Source organism: Heterodontus francisci, chromosome 34, assembly GCF_036365525.1.
Source record: "Heterodontus francisci isolate sHetFra1 chromosome 34, sHetFra1.hap1, whole genome shotgun sequence".
Classification (NCBI taxonomy): domain Eukaryota; kingdom Metazoa; phylum Chordata; class Chondrichthyes; order Heterodontiformes; family Heterodontidae; genus Heterodontus; species Heterodontus francisci.
Genome location: NC_090404.1, coordinates 18848101 through 18872030, shown reverse-complemented (window position 1 = coordinate 18872030; position 23930 = coordinate 18848101). Strand labels below are relative to the sequence as shown.

General features: G+C 46.8%; 16 non-coding genes across 16 annotated transcripts; 8 read left to right on the top strand and 8 right to left on the bottom strand.

Moving 5' to 3' along the window:
• Positions 1-1745: 1745 nt before the first annotated feature.
• Positions 1746-1827, bottom strand: trnal-aag (transfer RNA leucine (anticodon AAG)). The gene has a single exon. It is a non-coding gene; the product is annotated as a tRNA-Leu (tRNA).
• Positions 1828-2195: 368 nt separating this feature from the next.
• On the top strand, positions 2196-2269 carry trnai-aau (transfer RNA isoleucine (anticodon AAU)). The gene has a single exon. It is a non-coding gene; the product is annotated as a tRNA-Ile (tRNA).
• A 2526-nt stretch (positions 2270-4795) lies between these two features.
• trnal-aag (transfer RNA leucine (anticodon AAG)) lies at positions 4796-4877 on the bottom strand. Its single transcript has one exon. It is a non-coding gene; the product is annotated as a tRNA-Leu (tRNA).
• A 368-nt stretch (positions 4878-5245) lies between these two features.
• Positions 5246-5319, top strand: trnai-aau (transfer RNA isoleucine (anticodon AAU)). Its single transcript has one exon. It is a non-coding gene; the product is annotated as a tRNA-Ile (tRNA).
• Positions 5320-7845: 2526 nt separating this feature from the next.
• On the bottom strand, positions 7846-7927 carry trnal-aag (transfer RNA leucine (anticodon AAG)). The gene has a single exon. It is a non-coding gene; the product is annotated as a tRNA-Leu (tRNA).
• A 368-nt stretch (positions 7928-8295) lies between these two features.
• On the top strand, positions 8296-8369 carry trnai-aau (transfer RNA isoleucine (anticodon AAU)). Its single transcript has one exon. It is a non-coding gene; the product is annotated as a tRNA-Ile (tRNA).
• Positions 8370-10895: 2526 nt separating this feature from the next.
• Positions 10896-10977, bottom strand: trnal-aag (transfer RNA leucine (anticodon AAG)). Its single transcript has one exon. It is a non-coding gene; the product is annotated as a tRNA-Leu (tRNA).
• A 368-nt stretch (positions 10978-11345) lies between these two features.
• On the top strand, positions 11346-11419 carry trnai-aau (transfer RNA isoleucine (anticodon AAU)). The gene has a single exon. It is a non-coding gene; the product is annotated as a tRNA-Ile (tRNA).
• Positions 11420-13945: 2526 nt separating this feature from the next.
• trnal-aag (transfer RNA leucine (anticodon AAG)) lies at positions 13946-14027 on the bottom strand. The gene has a single exon. It is a non-coding gene; the product is annotated as a tRNA-Leu (tRNA).
• Positions 14028-14395: 368 nt separating this feature from the next.
• On the top strand, positions 14396-14469 carry trnai-aau (transfer RNA isoleucine (anticodon AAU)). The gene has a single exon. It is a non-coding gene; the product is annotated as a tRNA-Ile (tRNA).
• Positions 14470-16995: 2526 nt separating this feature from the next.
• On the bottom strand, positions 16996-17077 carry trnal-aag (transfer RNA leucine (anticodon AAG)). The gene has a single exon. It is a non-coding gene; the product is annotated as a tRNA-Leu (tRNA).
• Positions 17078-17445: 368 nt separating this feature from the next.
• On the top strand, positions 17446-17519 carry trnai-aau (transfer RNA isoleucine (anticodon AAU)). Its single transcript has one exon. It is a non-coding gene; the product is annotated as a tRNA-Ile (tRNA).
• Positions 17520-20045: 2526 nt separating this feature from the next.
• trnal-aag (transfer RNA leucine (anticodon AAG)) lies at positions 20046-20127 on the bottom strand. Its single transcript has one exon. It is a non-coding gene; the product is annotated as a tRNA-Leu (tRNA).
• Positions 20128-20495: 368 nt separating this feature from the next.
• On the top strand, positions 20496-20569 carry trnai-aau (transfer RNA isoleucine (anticodon AAU)). The gene has a single exon. It is a non-coding gene; the product is annotated as a tRNA-Ile (tRNA).
• A 2526-nt stretch (positions 20570-23095) lies between these two features.
• Positions 23096-23177, bottom strand: trnal-aag (transfer RNA leucine (anticodon AAG)). Its single transcript has one exon. It is a non-coding gene; the product is annotated as a tRNA-Leu (tRNA).
• A 368-nt stretch (positions 23178-23545) lies between these two features.
• Positions 23546-23619, top strand: trnai-aau (transfer RNA isoleucine (anticodon AAU)). Its single transcript has one exon. It is a non-coding gene; the product is annotated as a tRNA-Ile (tRNA).
• The last annotated feature ends 311 nt before the right edge of the window (positions 23620-23930 follow it).

Here is a 23930-nt window from a genome sequence, read left to right as displayed (position 1 = left end):
TGCTGTCAAAGGAGACTGGGCTTTAGGGGTGATAATGAGGAGAAAGCTGGAGACTGCAGGAAGATATGAACGGACGAGTGACATCGGCAGAACAGCGGCAATTGGAATTCAATCCACAGAGGTGTGAGGGAACGCATTTGGGGAAGGCTAATAAGGCGAGGGAATACACAATAAATGGAAGAAGTATAAAGGAACAATGGCACCTTGGAGTGCAAGTCCACAGATCCCCGACGATGGTTGCTGTTGTCGTAAGTCTTTCAGCGGGTATGTCGATAACTCGTATGCATCGTCAGGGAGGATATGATGTCGTCTGTCACGTGACATAGCAGTCGGAATCTGTTTGTTGAACGAGCAAGACGCTCTGGTGAAAACTCTCCAGCGATATTGATATTCTACTCTCATCGTCAAATCAAGAAGTCACAATATAGTTTACCTGTCCTACCTGCGTGATTGATTGGCGACTTTGTGTTTGAAGGATAGAGGGAGCACAATGCGGTCACAGCGAACGATTTGTCGAAGATTTGGACTTTTTACGGCACATCGGGAGAGCGTCACATTCAGCTTGGCACTGCAGCAGAATTCCGCGAGGGGCGCAGAAGCTGTCGACAGAGCTCCGAGAGGTGAAGCACTATCAGAAGGCAGTACTTCATTGGCGACAGTGAGTAGCTGCACTGAGGGGCCGGCGGTTCAGTAGCGAAGGGGTGTGATCGGTTGATTTGGGGCATGCCGCTGCAAGTTAATTCAAAGACAAGCTTGCAAAAGGCTGAAAAAGGCCAGTGCAGGTCGATTGAAAAGCAGGCTTAAAATAAAATGCTGCAAATAGCCATCACAGCCATTACAGCTATTTGAGGCATCCTGGTGCCATTGACAGCAAAATAAACTGCTTTGTGGACAATGCCTGAAAAAGCGTGCGAAGGGGAGCAACAGGGCCACAGACCTGCAGTGCCATAGAGTTCTGAAAGAGGTGACGGCAAGTAAAAGTACTGCGGGCAGCCAGATCGGCAGCACATTGAAACCTTCGTGCAGAGGAAAGCAGGAAAGCTTCTTCCTACCTCGGAAAGCAGGGAAAATCCCAGGAATGTCCACATGATGACGTTTAAATTCCCATCTACCAAGTGGAAAGCCTCGATCCTCTTGCCAAATTCAAACTTTTCAAAGAAATGGTAGAGCTATGGTTCTTTGATTTGGCTGCATCAGAAGCAGATAAACTAGCAGTTCAAATGAAGATAGCTATGGCAATCGAAGGTCTTCAGAGGCCGAATAGCTGAGGCTTATCGGAAGATGATCAGAAAGATGGTAAGAAAATACAGAGCACTCGAGAAGCAGAAATCCATGCGAAACTCAATTTCAGGAGACATGGGTTGGAATTTCTGTGATATAGACAGCGGTGAAAAGAGAGAATGGAGCAATTTGTCAGTGGCTGTAGGGACAATGGCAAGGATTGAAACCTTTCTGAAATGGACTCATGTGAAAGAATTGCAGAGTTGCGAATGACAATGAAAATTTTCAAAATGCCCTGGTAGAATGTCTTGACATTGAAGTTTTATTGAAAGATTAGCATAAATAGAAAGGTAACGCTCGCAGGCCAAGAGAGTTTGCGAGCTTTAGCCATGTCTTCAAATACTGGCACAGGAGCCAAGGTGGTGAAAGCAAAGGGGCCGCAGGGAAGAAGTGGACTTGTCCCGGCGACAATGTGCCCAGCACAGCAGATTGAGTGTGCCCAAAAGGAACAGGGAGTCAAATGCTGGCAGCGGTGGGATTCGAACCCACGCCTCCGAAGAGACTGGAACCTTAATCCAGCGCCTTAGACCGCTCGGCCACGCTACCTTGCAGTCAAGGTTGTGGCTGTAAAGGAATTGATTGGTGATTGAAAGGTGCTTTTCTTCAGAATTATCCTGTGAATGGAGGTCTTTGCTTGGGAAGATGGAAGTGAGAGGAATTTGTAAGCACAATGCATTGAAAGTGCAGGCCGAGTGGTTGCATTGTTGAATTGGTAATGCAGGCTTTGTGGATAAATGGAGTTTGCAAAAGCCATTTGAAGATAGAAATCAAAGTCAAAGTGTGTGTGCATGTTGGAAATGTGAAAGAAAAAGAGCAAGTGTTGCTAAAACTCAGCATCTGTGGAGAGAGAAAGAGAGTGCTGATGAAAGGTGACAGACGTACAACATTAACATCAACAGGTAGTTGAGTGTCAAGGCCTGTTAGCTCAGATGGTTAGAGCGTGGTGCTAATAACGCCAAGGTCCTGGGTTCAATCCCCATACAGGCCACTAATTTAAGCACAGGGGCAGTAATTGCCTTGCTTGGGTGCATTGCATTTACAATCCATGAGCAAATACTAATACAAATTCCCCCACAACAGCTCAACCATTTTCCAATTCATTCACAAATGCAAATATGCCCCATTTCACCTTGGCTCACTCAAGGTGCTGTGAAACCATCATCCTTTGCTGGAAAACCCATCTGCTGCACCGATGTCATTTCAGGAAAGAAACCTGCCTTCCTTTACCTCTTCTGGCGCCTCCTGACCCACAGTACTTTTAACTGCCCTCTGAAATGGCCGAACTGGCCACTGACCTTTCAAGGGCAATTAAGGACGGACAATAAATGCTGCCTTTCTCACTGATGCCCCGTGAAAAAATAAACAAAAAATGTCAGTCTATTTGAACATTGCTTTGCATCTTTCTGCTGGCTTCCCTCCGTTCAAATCGCCAAATAACAAATTGCCACCCAGGAGAACTGAGTTTCTCACATGTTCCCTTTTATCTTCCTTCATGGGATGTTAGCATCGCTGGCCCATCAATAATTGCTCTTGAGAAGGTGGTGGTGGCGAGCCACCTTCTTGAACTACTGCAGTCCATGTGCAGCCGGTACACCCAGTGCTGTTAGGGAGGGGCTTCCAGAATTGTGACTCAGTGACAGTGAAAGAACGGCGATATAATGCCACGTCAGGATGGTGTGTGCTTTGGTGGGGAACTTGTAGGTAGTGGTGTTCCCCATGCGACTGTTGCCCTTGTCATTTAAGGCGATCGAGGTGACGGGTTTGGAAGGTGCTGTCAAAGGAGACTGGGCTTTAGGGGTGATAATGAGGAGAAAGCTGGAGACTGCAGGAAGATATGAACGGACGAGTGACATCGGCAGAACAGCGGCAATTGGAATTCAATCCACAGAGGTGTGAGGGAACGCATTTGGGGAAGGCTAATAAGGCGAGGGAATACACAATAAATGGAAGAAGTATAAAGGAACAATGGCACCTTGGAGTGCAAGTCCACAGATCCCCGACGATGGTTGCTGTTGTCGTAAGTCTTTCAGCGGGTATGTCGATAACTCGTATGCATCGTCAGGGAGGATATGATGTCGTCTGTCACGTGACATAGCAGTCGGAATCTGTTTGTTGAACGAGCAAGACGCTCTGGTGAAAACTCTCCAGCGATATTGATATTCTACTCTCATCGTCAAATCAAGAAGTCACAATATAGTTTACCTGTCCTACCTGCGTGATTGATTGGCGACTTTGTGTTTGAAGGATAGAGGGAGCACAATGCGGTCACAGCGAACGATTTGTCGAAGATTTGGACTTTTTACGGCACATCGGGAGAGCGTCACATTCAGCTTGGCACTGCAGCAGAATTCCGCGAGGGGCGCAGAAGCTGTCGACAGAGCTCCGAGAGGTGAAGCACTATCAGAAGGCAGTACTTCATTGGCGACAGTGAGTAGCTGCACTGAGGGGCCGGCGGTTCAGTAGCGAAGGGGTGTGATCGGTTGATTTGGGGCATGCCGCTGCAAGTTAATTCAAAGACAAGCTTGCAAAAGGCTGAAAAAGGCCAGTGCAGGTCGATTGAAAAGCAGGCTTAAAATAAAATGCTGCAAATAGCCATCACAGCCATTACAGCTATTTGAGGCATCCTGGTGCCATTGACAGCAAAATAAACTGCTTTGTGGACAATGCCTGAAAAAGCGTGCGAAGGGGAGCAACAGGGCCACAGACCTGCAGTGCCATAGAGTTCAGAAAGAGGTGACGGCAAGTAAAAGTACTGCGGGCAGCCAGATCGGCAGCACATTGAAACCTTCGTGCAGAGGAAAGCAGGAAAGCTTCTTCCTACCTCGGAAAGCAGGGAAAATCCCAGGAATGTCCACATGATGACGTTTAAATTCCCATCTACCAAGTGGAAAGCCTCGATCCTCTTGCCAAATTCAAACTTTTCAAAGAAATGGTAGAGCTATGGTTCTTTGATTTGGCTGCATCAGAAGCAGATAAACTAGCAGTTCAAATGAAGATAGCTATGGCAATCGAAGGTCTTCAGAGGCCGAATAGCTGAGGCTTATCGGAAGATGATCAGAAAGATGGTAAGAAAATACAGAGCACTCGAGAAGCAGAAATCCATGCGAAACTCAATTTCAGGAGACATGGGTTGGAATTTCTGTGATATAGACAGCGGTGAAAAGAGAGAATGGAGCAATTTGTCAGTGGCTGTAGGGACAATGGCAAGGATTGAAACCTTTCTGAAATGGACTCATGTGAAAGAATTGCAGAGTTGCGAATGACAATGAAAATTTTCAAAATGCCCTGGTAGAATGTCTTGACATTGAAGTTTTATTGAAAGAGTAGCATAAATAGAAAGGTAACGCTCGCAGGCCAAGAGAGTTTGCGAGCTTTAGCCATGTCTTCAAATACTGGCACAGGAGCCAAGGTGGTGAAAGCAAAGGGGCCGCAGGGAAGAAGTGGACTTGTCCCGGCGACAATGTGCCCAGCACAGCAGATTGAGTGTGCCCAAAAGGAACAGGGAGTCAAATGCTGGCAGCGGTGGGATTCGAACCCACGCCTCCGAAGAGACTGGAACCTTAATCCAGCGCCTTAGACCGCTCGGCCACGCTACCTTGCAGTCAAGGTTGTGGCTGTAAAGGAATTGATTGGTGATTGAAAGGTGCTTTTCTTCAGAATTATCCTGTGAATGGAGGTCTTTGCTTGGGAAGATGGAAGTGAGAGGAATTTGTAAGCACAATGCATTGAAAGTGCAGGCCGAGTGGTTGCATTGTTGAATTGGTAATGCAGGCTTTGTGGATAAATGGAGTTTGCAAAAGCCATTTGAAGATAGAAATCAAAGTCAAAGTGTGTGTGCATGTTGGAAATGTGAAAGAAAAAGAGCAAGTGTTGCTAAAACTCAGCATCTGTGGAGAGAGAAAGAGAGTGCTGATGAAAGGTGACAGACGTACAACATTAACATCAACAGGTAGTTGAGTGTCAAGGCCTGTTAGCTCAGATGGTTAGAGCGTGGTGCTAATAACGCCAAGGTCCTGGGTTCAATCCCCATACAGGCCACTAATTTAAGCACAGGGGCAGTAATTGCCTTGCTTGGGTGCATTGCATTTACAATCCATGAGCAAATACTAATACAAATTCCCCCACAACAGCTCAACCATTTTCCAATTCATTCACAAATGCAAATATGCCCCATTTCACCTTGGCTCACTCAAGGTGCTGTGAAACCATCATCCTTTGCTGGAAAACCCATCTGCTGCACCGATGTCATTTCAGGAAAGAAACCTGCCTTCCTTTACCTCTTCTGGCGCCTCCTGACCCACAGTACTTTTAACTGCCCTCTGAAATGGCCGAACTGGCCACTGACCTTTCAAGGGCAATTAAGGACGGACAATAAATGCTGCCTTTCTCACTGATGCCCCGTGAAAAAATAAACAAAAAATGTCAGTCTATTTGAACATTGCTTTGCATCTTTCTGCTGGCTTCCCTCCGTTCAAATCGCCAAATAACAAATTGCCACCCAGGAGAACTGAGTTTCTCACATGTTCCCTTTTATCTTCCTTCATGGGATGTTAGCATCGCTGGCCCATCAATAATTGCTCTTGAGAAGGTGGTGGTGGCGAGCCACCTTCTTGAACTACTGCAGTCCATGTGCAGCCGGTACACCCAGTGCTGTTAGGGAGGGGCTTCCAGAATTGTGACTCAGTGACAGTGAAAGAACGGCGATATAATGCCACGTCAGGATGGTGTGTGCTTTGGTGGGGAACTTGTAGGTAGTGGTGTTCCCCATGCGACTGTTGCCCTTGTCATTTAAGGCGATCGAGGTGACGGGTTTGGAAGGTGCTGTCAAAGGAGACTGGGCTTTAGGGGTGATAATGAGGAGAAAGCTGGAGACTGCAGGAAGATATGAACGGACGAGTGACATCGGCAGAACAGCGGCAATTGGAATTCAATCCACAGAGGTGTGAGGGAACGCATTTGGGGAAGGCTAATAAGGCGAGGGAATACACAATAAATGGAAGAAGTATAAAGGAACAATGGCACCTTGGAGTGCAAGTCCACAGATCCCCGACGATGGTTGCTGTTGTCGTAAGTCTTTCAGCGGGTATGTCGATAACTCGTATGCATCGTCAGGGAGGATATGATGTCGTCTGTCACGTGACATAGCAGTCGGAATCTGTTTGTTGAACGAGCAAGACGCTCTGGTGAAAACTCTCCAGCGATATTGATATTCTACTCTCATCGTCAAATCAAGAAGTCACAATATAGTTTACCTGTCCTACCTGCGTGATTGATTGGCGACTTTGTGTTTGAAGGATAGAGGGAGCACAATGCGGTCACAGCGAACGATTTGTCGAAGATTTGGACTTTTTACGGCACATCGGGAGAGCGTCACATTCAGCTTGGCACTGCAGCAGAATTCCGCGAGGGGCGCAGAAGCTGTCGACAGAGCTCCGAGAGGTGAAGCACTATCAGAAGGCAGTACTTCATTGGCGACAGTGAGTAGCTGCACTGAGGGGCCGGCGGTTCAGTAGCGAAGGGGTGTGATCGGTTGATTTGGGGCATGCCGCTGCAAGTTAATTCAAAGACAAGCTTGCAAAAGGCTGAAAAAGGCCAGTGCAGGTCGATTGAAAAGCAGGCTTAAAATAAAATGCTGCAAATAGCCATCACAGCCATTACAGCTATTTGAGGCATCCTGGTGCCATTGACAGCAAAATAAACTGCTTTGTGGACAATGCCTGAAAAAGCGTGCGAAGGGGAGCAACAGGGCCACAGACCTGCAGTGCCATAGAGTTCAGAAAGAGGTGACGGCAAGTAAAAGTACTGCGGGCAGCCAGATCGGCAGCACATTGAAACCTTCGTGCAGAGGAAAGCAGGAAAGCTTCTTCCTACCTCGGAAAGCAGGGAAAATCCCAGGAATGTCCACATGATGACGTTTAAATTCCCATCTACCAAGTGGAAAGCCTCGATCCTCTTGCCAAATTCAAACTTTTCAAAGAAATGGTAGAGCTATGGTTCTTTGATTTGGCTGCATCAGAAGCAGATAAACTAGCAGTTCAAATGAAGATAGCTATGGCAATCGAAGGTCTTCAGAGGCCGAATAGCTGAGGCTTATCGGAAGATGATCAGAAAGATGGTAAGAAAATACAGAGCACTCGAGAAGCAGAAATCCATGCGAAACTCAATTTCAGGAGACATGGGTTGGAATTTCTGTGATATAGACAGCGGTGAAAAGAGAGAATGGAGCAATTTGTCAGTGGCTGTAGGGACAATGGCAAGGATTGAAACCTTTCTGAAATGGACTCATGTGAAAGAATTGCAGAGTTGCGAATGACAATGAAAATTTTCAAAATGCCCTGGTAGAATGTCTTGACATTGAAGTTTTATTGAAAGAGTAGCATAAATAGAAAGGTAACGCTCGCAGGCCAAGAGAGTTTGCGAGCTTTAGCCATGTCTTCAAATACTGGCACAGGAGCCAAGGTGGTGAAAGCAAAGGGGCCGCAGGGAAGAAGTGGACTTGTCCCGGCGACAATGTGCCCAGCACAGCAGATTGAGTGTGCCCAAAAGGAACAGGGAGTCAAATGCTGGCAGCGGTGGGATTCGAACCCACGCCTCCGAAGAGACTGGAACCTTAATCCAGCGCCTTAGACCGCTCGGCCACGCTACCTTGCAGTCAAGGTTGTGGCTGTAAAGGAATTGATTGGTGATTGAAAGGTGCTTTTCTTCAGAATTATCCTGTGAATGGAGGTCTTTGCTTGGGAAGATGGAAGTGAGAGGAATTTGTAAGCACAATGCATTGAAAGTGCAGGCCGAGTGGTTGCATTGTTGAATTGGTAATGCAGGCTTTGTGGATAAATGGAGTTTGCAAAAGCCATTTGAAGATAGAAATCAAAGTCAAAGTGTGTGTGCATGTTGGAAATGTGAAAGAAAAAGAGCAAGTGTTGCTAAAACTCAGCATCTGTGGAGAGAGAAAGAGAGTGCTGATGAAAGGTGACAGACGTACAACATTAACATCAACAGGTAGTTGAGTGTCAAGGCCTGTTAGCTCAGATGGTTAGAGCGTGGTGCTAATAACGCCAAGGTCCTGGGTTCAATCCCCATACAGGCCACTAATTTAAGCACAGGGGCAGTAATTGCCTTGCTTGGGTGCATTGCATTTACAATCCATGAGCAAATACTAATACAAATTCCCCCACAACAGCTCAACCATTTTCCAATTCATTCACAAATGCAAATATGCCCCATTTCACCTTGGCTCACTCAAGGTGCTGTGAAACCATCATCCTTTGCTGGAAAACCCATCTGCTGCACCGATGTCATTTCAGGAAAGAAACCTGCCTTCCTTTACCTCTTCTGGCGCCTCCTGACCCACAGTACTTTTAACTGCCCTCTGAAATGGCCGAACTGGCCACTGACCTTTCAAGGGCAATTAAGGACGGACAATAAATGCTGCCTTTCTCACTGATGCCCCGTGAAAAAATAAACAAAAAATGTCAGTCTATTTGAACATTGCTTTGCATCTTTCTGCTGGCTTCCCTCCGTTCAAATCGCCAAATAACAAATTGCCACCCAGGAGAACTGAGTTTCTCACATGTTCCCTTTTATCTTCCTTCATGGGATGTTAGCATCGCTGGCCCATCAATAATTGCTCTTGAGAAGGTGGTGGTGGCGAGCCACCTTCTTGAACTACTGCAGTCCATGTGCAGCCGGTACACCCAGTGCTGTTAGGGAGGGGCTTCCAGAATTGTGACTCAGTGACAGTGAAAGAACGGCGATATAATGCCACGTCAGGATGGTGTGTGCTTTGGTGGGGAACTTGTAGGTAGTGGTGTTCCCCATGCGACTGTTGCCCTTGTCATTTAAGGCGATCGAGGTGACGGGTTTGGAAGGTGCTGTCAAAGGAGACTGGGCTTTAGGGGTGATAATGAGGAGAAAGCTGGAGACTGCAGGAAGATATGAACGGACGAGTGACATCGGCAGAACAGCGGCAATTGGAATTCAATCCACAGAGGTGTGAGGGAACGCATTTGGGGAAGGCTAATAAGGCGAGGGAATACACAATAAATGGAAGAAGTATAAAGGAACAATGGCACCTTGGAGTGCAAGTCCACAGATCCCCGACGATGGTTGCTGTTGTCGTAAGTCTTTCAGCGGGTATGTCGATAACTCGTATGCATCGTCAGGGAGGATATGATGTCGTCTGTCACGTGACATAGCAGTCGGAATCTGTTTGTTGAACGAGCAAGACGCTCTGGTGAAAACTCTCCAGCGATATTGATATTCTACTCTCATCGTCAAATCAAGAAGTCACAATATAGTTTACCTGTCCTACCTGCGTGATTGATTGGCGACTTTGTGTTTGAAGGATAGAGGGAGCACAATGCGGTCACAGCGAACGATTTGTCGAAGATTTGGACTTTTTACGGCACATCGGGAGAGCGTCACATTCAGCTTGGCACTGCAGCAGAATTCCGCGAGGGGCGCAGAAGCTGTCGACAGAGCTCCGAGAGGTGAAGCACTATCAGAAGGCAGTACTTCATTGGCGACAGTGAGTAGCTGCACTGAGGGGCCGGCGGTTCAGTAGCGAAGGGGTGTGATCGGTTGATTTGGGGCATGCCGCTGCAAGTTAATTCAAAGACAAGCTTGCAAAAGGCTGAAAAAGGCCAGTGCAGGTCGATTGAAAAGCAGGCTTAAAATAAAATGCTGCAAATAGCCATCACAGCCATTACAGCTATTTGAGGCATCCTGGTGCCATTGACAGCAAAATAAACTGCTTTGTGGACAATGCCTGAAAAAGCGTGCGAAGGGGAGCAACAGGGCCACAGACCTGCAGTGCCATAGAGTTCTGAAAGAGGTGACGGCAAGTAAAAGTACTGCGGGCAGCCAGATCGGCAGCACATTGAAACCTTCGTGCAGAGGAAAGCAGGAAAGCTTCTTCCTACCTCGGAAAGCAGGGAAAATCCCAGGAATGTCCACATGATGACGTTTAAATTCCCATCTACCAAGTGGAAAGCCTCGATCCTCTTGCCAAATTCAAACTTTTCAAAGAAATGGTAGAGCTATGGTTCTTTGATTTGGCTGCATCAGAAGCAGATAAACTAGCAGTTCAAATGAAGATAGCTATGGCAATCGAAGGTCTTCAGAGGCCGAATAGCTGAGGCTTATCGGAAGATGATCAGAAAGATGGTAAGAAAATACAGAGCACTCGAGAAGCAGAAATCCATGCGAAACTCAATTTCAGGAGACATGGGTTGGAATTTCTGTGATATAGACAGCGGTGAAAAGAGAGAATGGAGCAATTTGTCAGTGGCTGTAGGGACAATGGCAAGGATTGAAACCTTTCTGAAATGGACTCATGTGAAAGAATTGCAGAGTTGCGAATGACAATGAAAATTTTCAAAATGCCCTGGTAGAATGTCTTGACATTGAAGTTTTATTGAAAGAGTAGCATAAATAGAAAGGTAACGCTCGCAGGCCAAGAGAGTTTGCGAGCTTTAGCCATGTCTTCAAATACTGGCACAGGAGCCAAGGTGGTGAAAGCAAAGGGGCCGCAGGGAAGAAGTGGACTTGTCCCGGCGACAATGTGCCCAGCACAGCAGATTGAGTGTGCCCAAAAGGAACAGGGAGTCAAATGCTGGCAGCGGTGGGATTCGAACCCACGCCTCCGAAGAGACTGGAACCTTAATCCAGCGCCTTAGACCGCTCGGCCACGCTACCTTGCAGTCAAGGTTGTGGCTGTAAAGGAATTGATTGGTGATTGAAAGGTGCTTTTCTTCAGAATTATCCTGTGAATGGAGGTCTTTGCTTGGGAAGATGGAAGTGAGAGGAATTTGTAAGCACAATGCATTGAAAGTGCAGGCCGAGTGGTTGCATTGTTGAATTGGTAATGCAGGCTTTGTGGATAAATGGAGTTTGCAAAAGCCATTTGAAGATAGAAATCAAAGTCAAAGTGTGTGTGCATGTTGGAAATGTGAAAGAAAAAGAGCAAGTGTTGCTAAAACTCAGCATCTGTGGAGAGAGAAAGAGAGTGCTGATGAAAGGTGACAGACGTACAACATTAACATCAACAGGTAGTTGAGTGTCAAGGCCTGTTAGCTCAGATGGTTAGAGCGTGGTGCTAATAACGCCAAGGTCCTGGGTTCAATCCCCATACAGGCCACTAATTTAAGCACAGGGGCAGTAATTGCCTTGCTTGGGTGCATTGCATTTACAATCCATGAGCAAATACTAATACAAATTCCCCCACAACAGCTCAACCATTTTCCAATTCATTCACAAATGCAAATATGCCCCATTTCACCTTGGCTCACTCAAGGTGCTGTGAAACCATCATCCTTTGCTGGAAAACCCATCTGCTGCACCGATGTCATTTCAGGAAAGAAACCTGCCTTCCTTTACCTCTTCTGGCGCCTCCTGACCCACAGTACTTTTAACTGCCCTCTGAAATGGCCGAACTGGCCACTGACCTTTCAAGGGCAATTAAGGACGGACAATAAATGCTGCCTTTCTCACTGATGCCCCGTGAAAAAATAAACAAAAAATGTCAGTCTATTTGAACATTGCTTTGCATCTTTCTGCTGGCTTCCCTCCGTTCAAATCGCCAAATAACAAATTGCCACCCAGGAGAACTGAGTTTCTCACATGTTCCCTTTTATCTTCCTTCATGGGATGTTAGCATCGCTGGCCCATCAATAATTGCTCTTGAGAAGGTGGTGGTGGCGAGCCACCTTCTTGAACTACTGCAGTCCATGTGCAGCCGGTACACCCAGTGCTGTTAGGGAGGGGCTTCCAGAATTGTGACTCAGTGACAGTGAAAGAACGGCGATATAATGCCACGTCAGGATGGTGTGTGCTTTGGTGGGGAACTTGTAGGTAGTGGTGTTCCCCATGCGACTGTTGCCCTTGTCATTTAAGGCGATCGAGGTGACGGGTTTGGAAGGTGCTGTCAAAGGAGACTGGGCTTTAGGGGTGATAATGAGGAGAAAGCTGGAGACTGCAGGAAGATATGAACGGACGAGTGACATCGGCAGAACAGCGGCAATTGGAATTCAATCCACAGAGGTGTGAGGGAACGCATTTGGGGAAGGCTAATAAGGCGAGGGAATACACAATAAATGGAAGAAGTATAAAGGAACAATGGCACCTTGGAGTGCAAGTCCACAGATCCCCGACGATGGTTGCTGTTGTCGTAAGTCTTTCAGCGGGTATGTCGATAACTCGTATGCATCGTCAGGGAGGATATGATGTCGTCTGTCACGTGACATAGCAGTCGGAATCTGTTTGTTGAACGAGCAAGACGCTCTGGTGAAAACTCTCCAGCGATATTGATATTCTACTCTCATCGTCAAATCAAGAAGTCACAATATAGTTTACCTGTCCTACCTGCGTGATTGATTGGCGACTTTGTGTTTGAAGGATAGAGGGAGCACAATGCGGTCACAGCGAACGATTTGTCGAAGATTTGGACTTTTTACGGCACATCGGGAGAGCGTCACATTCAGCTTGGCACTGCAGCAGAATTCCGCGAGGGGCGCAGAAGCTGTCGACAGAGCTCCGAGAGGTGAAGCACTATCAGAAGGCAGTACTTCATTGGCGACAGTGAGTAGCTGCACTGAGGGGCCGGCGGTTCAGTAGCGAAGGGGTGTGATCGGTTGATTTGGGGCATGCCGCTGCAAGTTAATTCAAAGACAAGCTTGCAAAAGGCTGAAAAAGGCCAGTGCAGGTCGATTGAAAAGCAGGCTTAAAATAAAATGCTGCAAATAGCCATCACAGCCATTACAGCTATTTGAGGCATCCTGGTGCCATTGACAGCAAAATAAACTGCTTTGTGGACAATGCCTGAAAAAGCGTGCGAAGGGGAGCAACAGGGCCACAGACCTGCAGTGCCATAGAGTTCTGAAAGAGGTGACGGCAAGTAAAAGTACTGCGGGCAGCCAGATCGGCAGCACATTGAAACCTTCGTGCAGAGGAAAGCAGGAAAGCTTCTTCCTACCTCGGAAAGCAGGGAAAATCCCAGGAATGTCCACATGATGACGTTTAAATTCCCATCTACCAAGTGGAAAGCCTCGATCCTCTTGCCAAATTCAAACTTTTCAAAGAAATGGTAGAGCTATGGTTCTTTGATTTGGCTGCATCAGAAGCAGATAAACTAGCAGTTCAAATGAAGATAGCTATGGCAATCGAAGGTCTTCAGAGGCCGAATAGCTGAGGCTTATCGGAAGATGATCAGAAAGATGGTAAGAAAATACAGAGCACTCGAGAAGCAGAAATCCATGCGAAACTCAATTTCAGGAGACATGGGTTGGAATTTCTGTGATATAGACAGCGGTGAAAAGAGAGAATGGAGCAATTTGTCAGTGGCTGTAGGGACAATGGCAAGGATTGAAACCTTTCTGAAATGGACTCATGTGAAAGAATTGCAGAGTTGCGAATGACAATGAAAATTTTCAAAATGCCCTGGTAGAATGTCTTGACATTGAAGTTTTATTGAAAGATTAGCATAAATAGAAAGGTAACGCTCGCAGGCCAAGAGAGTTTGCGAGCTTTAGCCATGTCTTCAAATACTGGCACAGGAGCCAAGGTGGTGAAAGCAAAGGGGCCGCAGGGAAGAAGTGGACTTGTCCCGGCGACAATGTGCCCAGCACAGCAGATTGAGTGTGCCCAAAAGGAACAGGGAGTCAAATGCTGGCAGCGGTGGGATTCGAACCCACGCCTCCGAAGAGACTGGAACCTTAATCCAGCGCCTTAGACCGCTCGGCCACGCTACCTTGCAGTCAAGGTTGTGGCTGTAAAGGAATTGATTGGTGATTGAAAGGTGCTTTTCTTCAGAATTATCCTGTGAATGGAGGTCTTTGCTTGGGAAGATGGAAGTGAGAGGAATTTGTAAGCACAATGCATTGAAAGTGCAGGCCGAGTGGTTGCATTGTTGAATTGGTAATGCAGGCTTTGTGGATAAATGGAGTTTGCAAAAGCCATTTGAAGATAGAAATCAAAGTCAAAGTGTGTGTGCATGTTGGAAATGTGAAAGAAAAAGAGCAAGTGTTGCTAAAACTCAGCATCTGTGGAGAGAGAAAGAGAGTGCTGATGAAAGGTGACAGACGTACAACATTAACATCAACAGGTAGTTGAGTGTCAAGGCCTGTTAGCTCAGATGGTTAGAGCGTGGTGCTAATAACGCCAAGGTCCTGGGTTCAATCCCCATACAGGCCACTAATTTAAGCACAGGGGCAGTAATTGCCTTGCTTGGGTGCATTGCATTTACAATCCATGAGCAAATACTAATACAAATTCCCCCACAACAGCTCAACCATTTTCCAATTCATTCACAAATGCAAATATGCCCCATTTCACCTTGGCTCACTCAAGGTGCTGTGAAACCATCATCCTTTGCTGGAAAACCCATCTGCTGCACCGATGTCATTTCAGGAAAGAAACCTGCCTTCCTTTACCTCTTCTGGCGCCTCCTGACCCACAGTACTTTTAACTGCCCTCTGAAATGGCCGAACTGGCCACTGACCTTTCAAGGGCAATTAAGGACGGACAATAAATGCTGCCTTTCTCACTGATGCCCCGTGAAAAAATAAACAAAAAATGTCAGTCTATTTGAACATTGCTTTGCATCTTTCTGCTGGCTTCCCTCCGTTCAAATCGCCAAATAACAAATTGCCACCCAGGAGAACTGAGTTTCTCACATGTTCCCTTTTATCTTCCTTCATGGGATGTTAGCATCGCTGGCCCATCAATAATTGCTCTTGAGAAGGTGGTGGTGGCGAGCCACCTTCTTGAACTACTGCAGTCCATGTGCAGCCGGTACACCCAGTGCTGTTAGGGAGGGGCTTCCAGAATTGTGACTCAGTGACAGTGAAAGAACGGCGATATAATGCCACGTCAGGATGGTGTGTGCTTTGGTGGGGAACTTGTAGGTAGTGGTGTTCCCCATGCGACTGTTGCCCTTGTCATTTAAGGCGATCGAGGTGACGGGTTTGGAAGGTGCTGTCAAAGGAGACTGGGCTTTAGGGGTGATAATGAGGAGAAAGCTGGAGACTGCAGGAAGATATGAACGGACGAGTGACATCGGCAGAACAGCGGCAATTGGAATTCAATCCACAGAGGTGTGAGGGAACGCATTTGGGGAAGGCTAATAAGGCGAGGGAATACACAATAAATGGAAGAAGTATAAAGGAACAATGGCACCTTGGAGTGCAAGTCCACAGATCCCCGACGATGGTTGCTGTTGTCGTAAGTCTTTCAGCGGGTATGTCGATAACTCGTATGCATCGTCAGGGAGGATATGATGTCGTCTGTCACGTGACATAGCAGTCGGAATCTGTTTGTTGAACGAGCAAGACGCTCTGGTGAAAACTCTCCAGCGATATTGATATTCTACTCTCATCGTCAAATCAAGAAGTCACAATATAGTTTACCTGTCCTACCTGCGTGATTGATTGGCGACTTTGTGTTTGAAGGATAGAGGGAGCACAATGCGGTCACAGCGAACGATTTGTCGAAGATTTGGACTTTTTACGGCACATCGGGAGAGCGTCACATTCAGCTTGGCACTGCAGCAGAATTCCGCGAGGGGCGCAGAAGCTGTCGACAGAGCTCCGAGAGGTGAAGCACTATCAGAAGGCAGTACTTCATTGGCGACAGTGAGTAGCTGCACTGAGGGGCCGGCGGTTCAGTAGCGAAGGGGTGTGATCGGTTGATTTGGGGCATGCCGCTGCAAGTTAATTCAAAGACAAGCTTGCAAAAGGCTGAAAAAGGCCAGTGCAGGTCGATTGAAAAGCAGGCTTAAAATAAAATGCTGCAAATAGCCATCACAGCCATTACAGCTATTTGAGGCATCCTGGTGCCATTGACAGCAAAATAAACTGCTTTGTGGACAATGCCTGAAAAAGCGTGCGAAGGGGAGCAACAGGGCCACAGACCTGCAGTGCCATAGAGTTCTGAAAGAGGTGACGGCAAGTAAAAGTACTGCGGGCAGCCAGATCGGCAGCACATTGAAACCTTCGTGCAGAGGAAAGCAGGAAAGCTTCTTCCTACCTCGGAAAGCAGGGAAAATCCCAGGAATGTCCACATGATGACGTTTAAATTCCCATCTACCAAGTGGAAAGCCTCGATCCTCTTGCCAAATTCAAACTTTTCAAAGAAATGGTAGAGCTATGGTTCTTTGATTTGGCTGCATCAGAAGCAGATAAACTAGCAGTTCAAATGAAGATAGCTATGGCAATCGAAGGTCTTCAGAGGCCGAATAGCTGAGGCTTATCGGAAGATGATCAGAAAGATGGTAAGAAAATACAGAGCACTCGAGAAGCAGAAATCCATGCGAAACTCAATTTCAGGAGACATGGGTTGGAATTTCTGTGATATAGACAGCGGTGAAAAGAGAGAATGGAGCAATTTGTCAGTGGCTGTAGGGACAATGGCAAGGATTGAAACCTTTCTGAAATGGACTCATGTGAAAGAATTGCAGAGTTGCGAATGACAATGAAAATTTTCAAAATGCCCTGGTAGAATGTCTTGACATTGAAGTTTTATTGAAAGATTAGCATAAATAGAAAGGTAACGCTCGCAGGCCAAGAGAGTTTGCGAGCTTTAGCCATGTCTTCAAATACTGGCACAGGAGCCAAGGTGGTGAAAGCAAAGGGGCCGCAGGGAAGAAGTGGACTTGTCCCGGCGACAATGTGCCCAGCACAGCAGATTGAGTGTGCCCAAAAGGAACAGGGAGTCAAATGCTGGCAGCGGTGGGATTCGAACCCACGCCTCCGAAGAGACTGGAACCTTAATCCAGCGCCTTAGACCGCTCGGCCACGCTACCTTGCAGTCAAGGTTGTGGCTGTAAAGGAATTGATTGGTGATTGAAAGGTGCTTTTCTTCAGAATTATCCTGTGAATGGAGGTCTTTGCTTGGGAAGATGGAAGTGAGAGGAATTTGTAAGCACAATGCATTGAAAGTGCAGGCCGAGTGGTTGCATTGTTGAATTGGTAATGCAGGCTTTGTGGATAAATGGAGTTTGCAAAAGCCATTTGAAGATAGAAATCAAAGTCAAAGTGTGTGTGCATGTTGGAAATGTGAAAGAAAAAGAGCAAGTGTTGCTAAAACTCAGCATCTGTGGAGAGAGAAAGAGAGTGCTGATGAAAGGTGACAGACGTACAACATTAACATCAACAGGTAGTTGAGTGTCAAGGCCTGTTAGCTCAGATGGTTAGAGCGTGGTGCTAATAACGCCAAGGTCCTGGGTTCAATCCCCATACAGGCCACTAATTTAAGCACAGGGGCAGTAATTGCCTTGCTTGGGTGCATTGCATTTACAATCCATGAGCAAATACTAATACAAATTCCCCCACAACAGCTCAACCATTTTCCAATTCATTCACAAATGCAAATATGCCCCATTTCACCTTGGCTCACTCAAGGTGCTGTGAAACCATCATCCTTTGCTGGAAAACCCATCTGCTGCACCGATGTCATTTCAGGAAAGAAACCTGCCTTCCTTTACCTCTTCTGGCGCCTCCTGACCCACAGTACTTTTAACTGCCCTCTGAAATGGCCGAACTGGCCACTGACCTTTCAAGGGCAATTAAGGACGGACAATAAATGCTGCCTTTCTCACTGATGCCCCGTGAAAAAATAAACAAAAAATGTCAGTCTATTTGAACATTGCTTTGCATCTTTCTGCTGGCTTCCCTCCGTTCAAATCGCCAAATAACAAATTGCCACCCAGGAGAACTGAGTTTCTCACATGTTCCCTTTTATCTTCCTTCATGGGATGTTAGCATCGCTGGCCCATCAATAATTGCTCTTGAGAAGGTGGTGGTGGCGAGCCACCTTCTTGAACTACTGCAGTCCATGTGCAGCCGGTACACCCAGTGCTGTTAGGGAGGGGCTTCCAGAATTGTGACTCAGTGACAGTGAAAGAACGGCGATATAATGCCACGTCAGGATGGTGTGTGCTTTGGTGGGGAACTTGTAGGTAGTGGTGTTCCCCATGCGACTGTTGCCCTTGTCATTTAAGGCGATCGAGGTGACGGGTTTGGAAGGTGCTGTCAAAGGAGACTGGGCTTTAGGGGTGATAATGAGGAGAAAGCTGGAGACTGCAGGAAGATATGAACGGACGAGTGACATCGGCAGAACAGCGGCAATTGGAATTCAATCCACAGAGGTGTGAGGGAACGCATTTGGGGAAGGCTAATAAGGCGAGGGAATACACAATAAATGGAAGAAGTATAAAGGAACAATGGCACCTTGGAGTGCAAGTCCACAGATCCCCGACGATGGTTGCTGTTGTCGTAAGTCTTTCAGCGGGTATGTCGATAACTCGTATGCATCGTCAGGGAGGATATGATGTCGTCTGTCACGTGACATAGCAGTCGGAATCTGTTTGTTGAACGAGCAAGACGCTCTGGTGAAAACTCTCCAGCGATATTGATATTCTACTCTCATCGTCAAATCAAGAAGTCACAATATAGTTTACCTGTCCTACCTGCGTGATTGATTGGCGACTTTGTGTTTGAAGGATAGAGGGAGCACAATGCGGTCACAGCGAACGATTTGTCGAAGATTTGGACTTTTTACGGCACATCGGGAGAGCGTCACATTCAGCTTGGCACTGCAGCAGAATTCCGCGAGGGGCGCAGAAGCTGTCGACAGAGCTCCGAGAGGTGAAGCACTATCAGAAGGCAGTACTTCATTGGCGACAGTGAGTAGCTGCACTGAGGGGCCGGCGGTTCAGTAGCGAAGGGGTGTGATCGGTTGATTTGGGGCATGCCGCTGCAAGTTAATTCAAAGACAAGCTTGCAAAAGGCTGAAAAAGGCCAGTGCAGGTCGATTGAAAAGCAGGCTTAAAATAAAATGCTGCAAATAGCCATCACAGCCATTACAGCTATTTGAGGCATCCTGGTGCCATTGACAGCAAAATAAACTGCTTTGTGGACAATGCCTGAAAAAGCGTGCGAAGGGGAGCAACAGGGCCACAGACCTGCAGTGCCATAGAGTTCTGAAAGAGGTGACGGCAAGTAAAAGTACTGCGGGCAGCCAGATCGGCAGCACATTGAAACCTTCGTGCAGAGGAAAGCAGGAAAGCTTCTTCCTACCTCGGAAAGCAGGGAAAATCCCAGGAATGTCCACATGATGACGTTTAAATTCCCATCTACCAAGTGGAAAGCCTCGATCCTCTTGCCAAATTCAAACTTTTCAAAGAAATGGTAGAGCTATGGTTCTTTGATTTGGCTGCATCAGAAGCAGATAAACTAGCAGTTCAAATGAAGATAGCTATGGCAATCGAAGGTCTTCAGAGGCCGAATAGCTGAGGCTTATCGGAAGATGATCAGAAAGATGGTAAGAAAATACAGAGCACTCGAGAAGCAGAAATCCATGCGAAACTCAATTTCAGGAGACATGGGTTGGAATTTCTGTGATATAGACAGCGGTGAAAAGAGAGAATGGAGCAATTTGTCAGTGGCTGTAGGGACAATGGCAAGGATTGAAACCTTTCTGAAATGGACTCATGTGAAAGAATTGCAGAGTTGCGAATGACAATGAAGATTTTCAAAATGCCCTGGTAGAATGTCTTGACATTGAAGTTTTATTGAAAGAGTAGCATAAATAGAAAGGTAACGCTCGCAGGCCAAGAGAGTTTGCGAGCTTTAGCCATGTCTTCAAATACTGGCACAGGAGCCAAGGTGGTGAAAGCAAAGGGGCCGCAGGGAAGAAGTGGACTTGTCCCGGCGACAATGTGCCCAGCACAGCAGATTGAGTGTGCCCAAAAGGAACAGGGAGTCAAATGCTGGCAGCGGTGGGATTCGAACCCACGCCTCCGAAGAGACTGGAACCTTAATCCAGCACCTTAGACCGCTCGGCCACGCTACCTTGCAGTCAAGGTTGTGGCTGTAAAGGAATTGATTGGTGATTGAAAGGTGCTTTTCTTCAGAATTATCCTGTGAATGGAGGTCTTTGCTTGGGAAGATGGAAGTGAGAGGAATTTGTAAGCACAATGCATTGAAAGTGCAGGCCGAGTGGTTGCATTGTTGAATTGGTAATGCAGGCTTTGTGGATAAATGGAGTTTGCAAAAGCCATTTGAAGATAGAAATCAAAGTCAAAGTGTGTGTGCATGTTGGAAATGTGAAAGAAAAAGAGCAAGTGTTGCTAAAACTCAGCATCTGTGGAGAGAGAAAGAGAGTGCTGATGAAAGGTGACAGACGTACAACATTAACATCAACAGGTAGTTGAGTGTCAAGGCCTGTTAGCTCAGATGGTTAGAGCGTGGTGCTAATAACGCCAAGGTCCTGGATTCAATCCCCATACAGGCCACTAATTTAAGCACAGGGGCAGTAATTGCCTTGCTTGGGTGCATTGCATTTACAATCCATGAGCAAATACTAATACAAATTCCCCCACAACAGCTCAACCATTTTCCAATTCATTCACAAATGCAAATATGCCCCATTTCACCTTGGCTCACTCAAGGTGCTGTGAAACCATCATCCTTTGCTGGAAAACCCATCTGCTGCACCGATGTCATTTCAGGAAAGAAACCTGCCTTCCTTTACCTCTTCTGGCGCCTCCTGACCCACAGTACTTTTAACTGCCCTCTGAAATGGCCGAACTGGCCACTGACCTTTCAAGGGCAATTAAGGACGGACAATAAATGCTGCCTTTCTCACTGATGCCCCGTGAAAAAATAAACAAAAAATGTCAGTCTATTTGAACATTGCTTTGCATCTTTCTGCTGGCTTCCCTCCGTTCAAATCGCCAAATAACAAATTGCCACCCAGGAGAACTGAGTTTCTCACATGTTCCCTTTTATCTTCCTTCATGGGATGTTAGCATCGCTGGCCCATCAATAATTGCTCTTGAGAAGGTGGTGGTGGCGAGCCACCTTCTTGAACTACTGCAGTCCATGTGCAGCCGGTACACCCAGTGCTGTTAGGGAGGGGCTTCCAGAATTGTGACTCAGTGACAGTGAAAGAACGGCGATATAATGCCACGTCAGGATGGTGTGTGCTTTGGTGGGGAACTTGTAGGTAGTGGTGTTCCCCATGCGACTGTTGCCCTTGTCATTTAAGGCGATCGAGGTGACGGGTTTGGAAGGTGCTGTCAAAGGAGACTGGGCTTTAGGGGTGATAATGAGGAGAAAGCTGGAGACTGCAGGAAGATATGAACGGACGAGTGACATCGGCAGAACAGCGGCAATTGGAATTCAATCCACAGAGGTGTGAGGGAACGCATTTGGGGAAGGCTAATAAGGCGAGGGAATACACAATAAATGGAAGAAGTATAAAGGAACAATGGCACCTTGGAGTGCAAGTCCACAGATCCCCGACGATGGTTGCTGTTGTCGTAAGTCTTTCAGCGGGTATGTCGATAACTCGTATGCATCGTCAGGGAGGATATGATGTCGTCTGTCACGTGACATAGCAGTCGGAATCTGTTTGTTGAACGAGCAAGACGCTCTGGTGAAAACTCTCCAGCGATATTGATCTTCTACTCTCATCGTCAAATCAAGAAGTCACAATATAGTTTACCTGTCCTACCTGCGTGATTGATTGGCGACTTTGTGTTTGAAGGATAGAGGGAGCACAATGCGGTCACAGCGAACGATTTGTCGAAGATTTGGACTTTTTACGGCACATCGGGAGAGCGTCACATTCAGCTTGGCACTGCAGCAGAATTCCGCGAGGGGCGCAGAAGCTGTCGACAGAGCTCCGAGAGGTGAAGCACTATCAGAAGGCAGTACTTCATTGGCGACAGTGAGTAGCTGCACTGAGGGGCCGGCGGTTCAGTAGCGAAGGGGTGTGATCGGTTGATTTGGGGCATGCCGCTGCAAGTTAATTCAAAGACAAGCTTGCAAAAGGCTGAAAAAGGCCAGTGCAGGTCGATTGAAAAGCAGGCTTAAAATAAAATGCTGCAAATAGCCATCACAGCCATTACAGCTATTTGAGGCATCCTGGTGCCATTGACAGCAAAATAAACTGCTTTGTGGACAATGCCTGAAAAAGCGTGCGAAGGGGAGCAACAGGGCCACAGACCTGCAGTGCCATAGAGTTCTGAAAGAGGTGACGGCAAGTAAAAGTACTGCGGGCAGCCAGATCGGCAGCACATTGAAACCTTCGTGCAGAGGAAAGCAGGAAAGCTTCTTCCTACCTCGGAAAGCAGGGAAAATCCCAGGAATGTCCACATGATGACGTTTAAATTCCCATCTACCAAGTGGAAAGCCTCGATCCTCTTGCCAAATTCAAACTTTTCAAAGAAATGGTAGAGCTATGGTTCTTTGATTTGGCTGCATCAGAAGCAGATAAACTAGCAGTTCAAATGAAGATAGCTATGGCAATCGAAGGTCTTCAGAGGCCGAATAGCTGAGGCTTATCGGAAGATGATCAGAAAGATGGTAAGAAAATACAGAGCACTCGAGAAGCAGAAATCCATGCGAAACTCAATTTCAGGAGACATGGGTTGGAATTTCTGTGATATAGACAGCGGTGAAAAGAGAGAATGGAGCAATTTGTCAGTGGCTGTAGGGACAATGGCAAGGATTGAAACCTTTCTGAAATGAACTCATGTGAAAGAATTGCAGAGTTGCGAATGACAATGAAGATTTTCAAAATGCCCTGGTAGAATGTCTTGACATTGAAGTTTTATTGAAAGAGTAGCATAAATAGAAAGGTAACGCTCGCAGGCCAAGAGAGTTTGCGAGCTTTAGCCATGTCTTCAAATACTGGCACAGGAGCCAAGGTGGTGAAAGCAAAGGGGCCGCAGGGAAGAAGTGGACTTGTCCCGGCGACAATGTGCCCAGCACAGCAGATTGAGTGTGCCCAAAAGGAACAGGGAGTCAAATGCTGGCAGCGGTGGGATTCGAACCCACGCCTCCGAAGAGACTGGAACCTTAATCCAGCACCTTAGACCGCTCGGCCACGCTACCTTGCAGTCAAGGTTGTGGCTGTAAAGGAATTGATTGGTGATTGAAAGGTGCTTTTCTTCAGAATTATCCTGTGAATGGAGGTCTTTGCTTGGGAAGATGGAAGTGAGAGGAATTTGTAAGCACAATGCATTGAAAGTGCAGGCCGAGTGGTTGCATTGTTGAATTGGTAATGCAGGCTTTGTGGATAAATGGAGTTTGCAAAAGCCATTTGAAGATAGAAATCAAAGTCAAAGTGTGTGTGCATGTTGGAAATGTGAAAGAAAAAGAGCAAGTGTTGCTAAAACTCAGCATCTGTGGAGAGAGAAAGAGAGTGCTGATGAAAGGTGACAGACGTACAACATTAACATCAACAGGTAGTTGAGTGTCAAGGCCTGTTAGCTCAGATGGTTAGAGCGTGGTGCTAATAACGCCAAGGTCCTGGATTCAATCCCCATACAGGCCACTAATTTAAGCACAGGGGCAGTAATTGCCTTGCTTGGGTGCATTGCATTTACAATCCATGAGCAAATACTAATACAAATTCCCCCACAACAGCTCAACCATTTTCCAATTCATTCACAAATGCAAATATGCCCCATTTCACCTTGGCTCACTCAAGGTGCTGTGAAACCATCATCCTTTGCTGGAAAACCCATCTGCTGCACCGATGTCATTTCAGGAAAGAAACCTGCCTTCCTTTACCTCTTCTGGCGCCTCCTGACCCACAGTACTTTTAACTGCCCTCTGAAATGGCCGAACTGGCCACTGACCTTT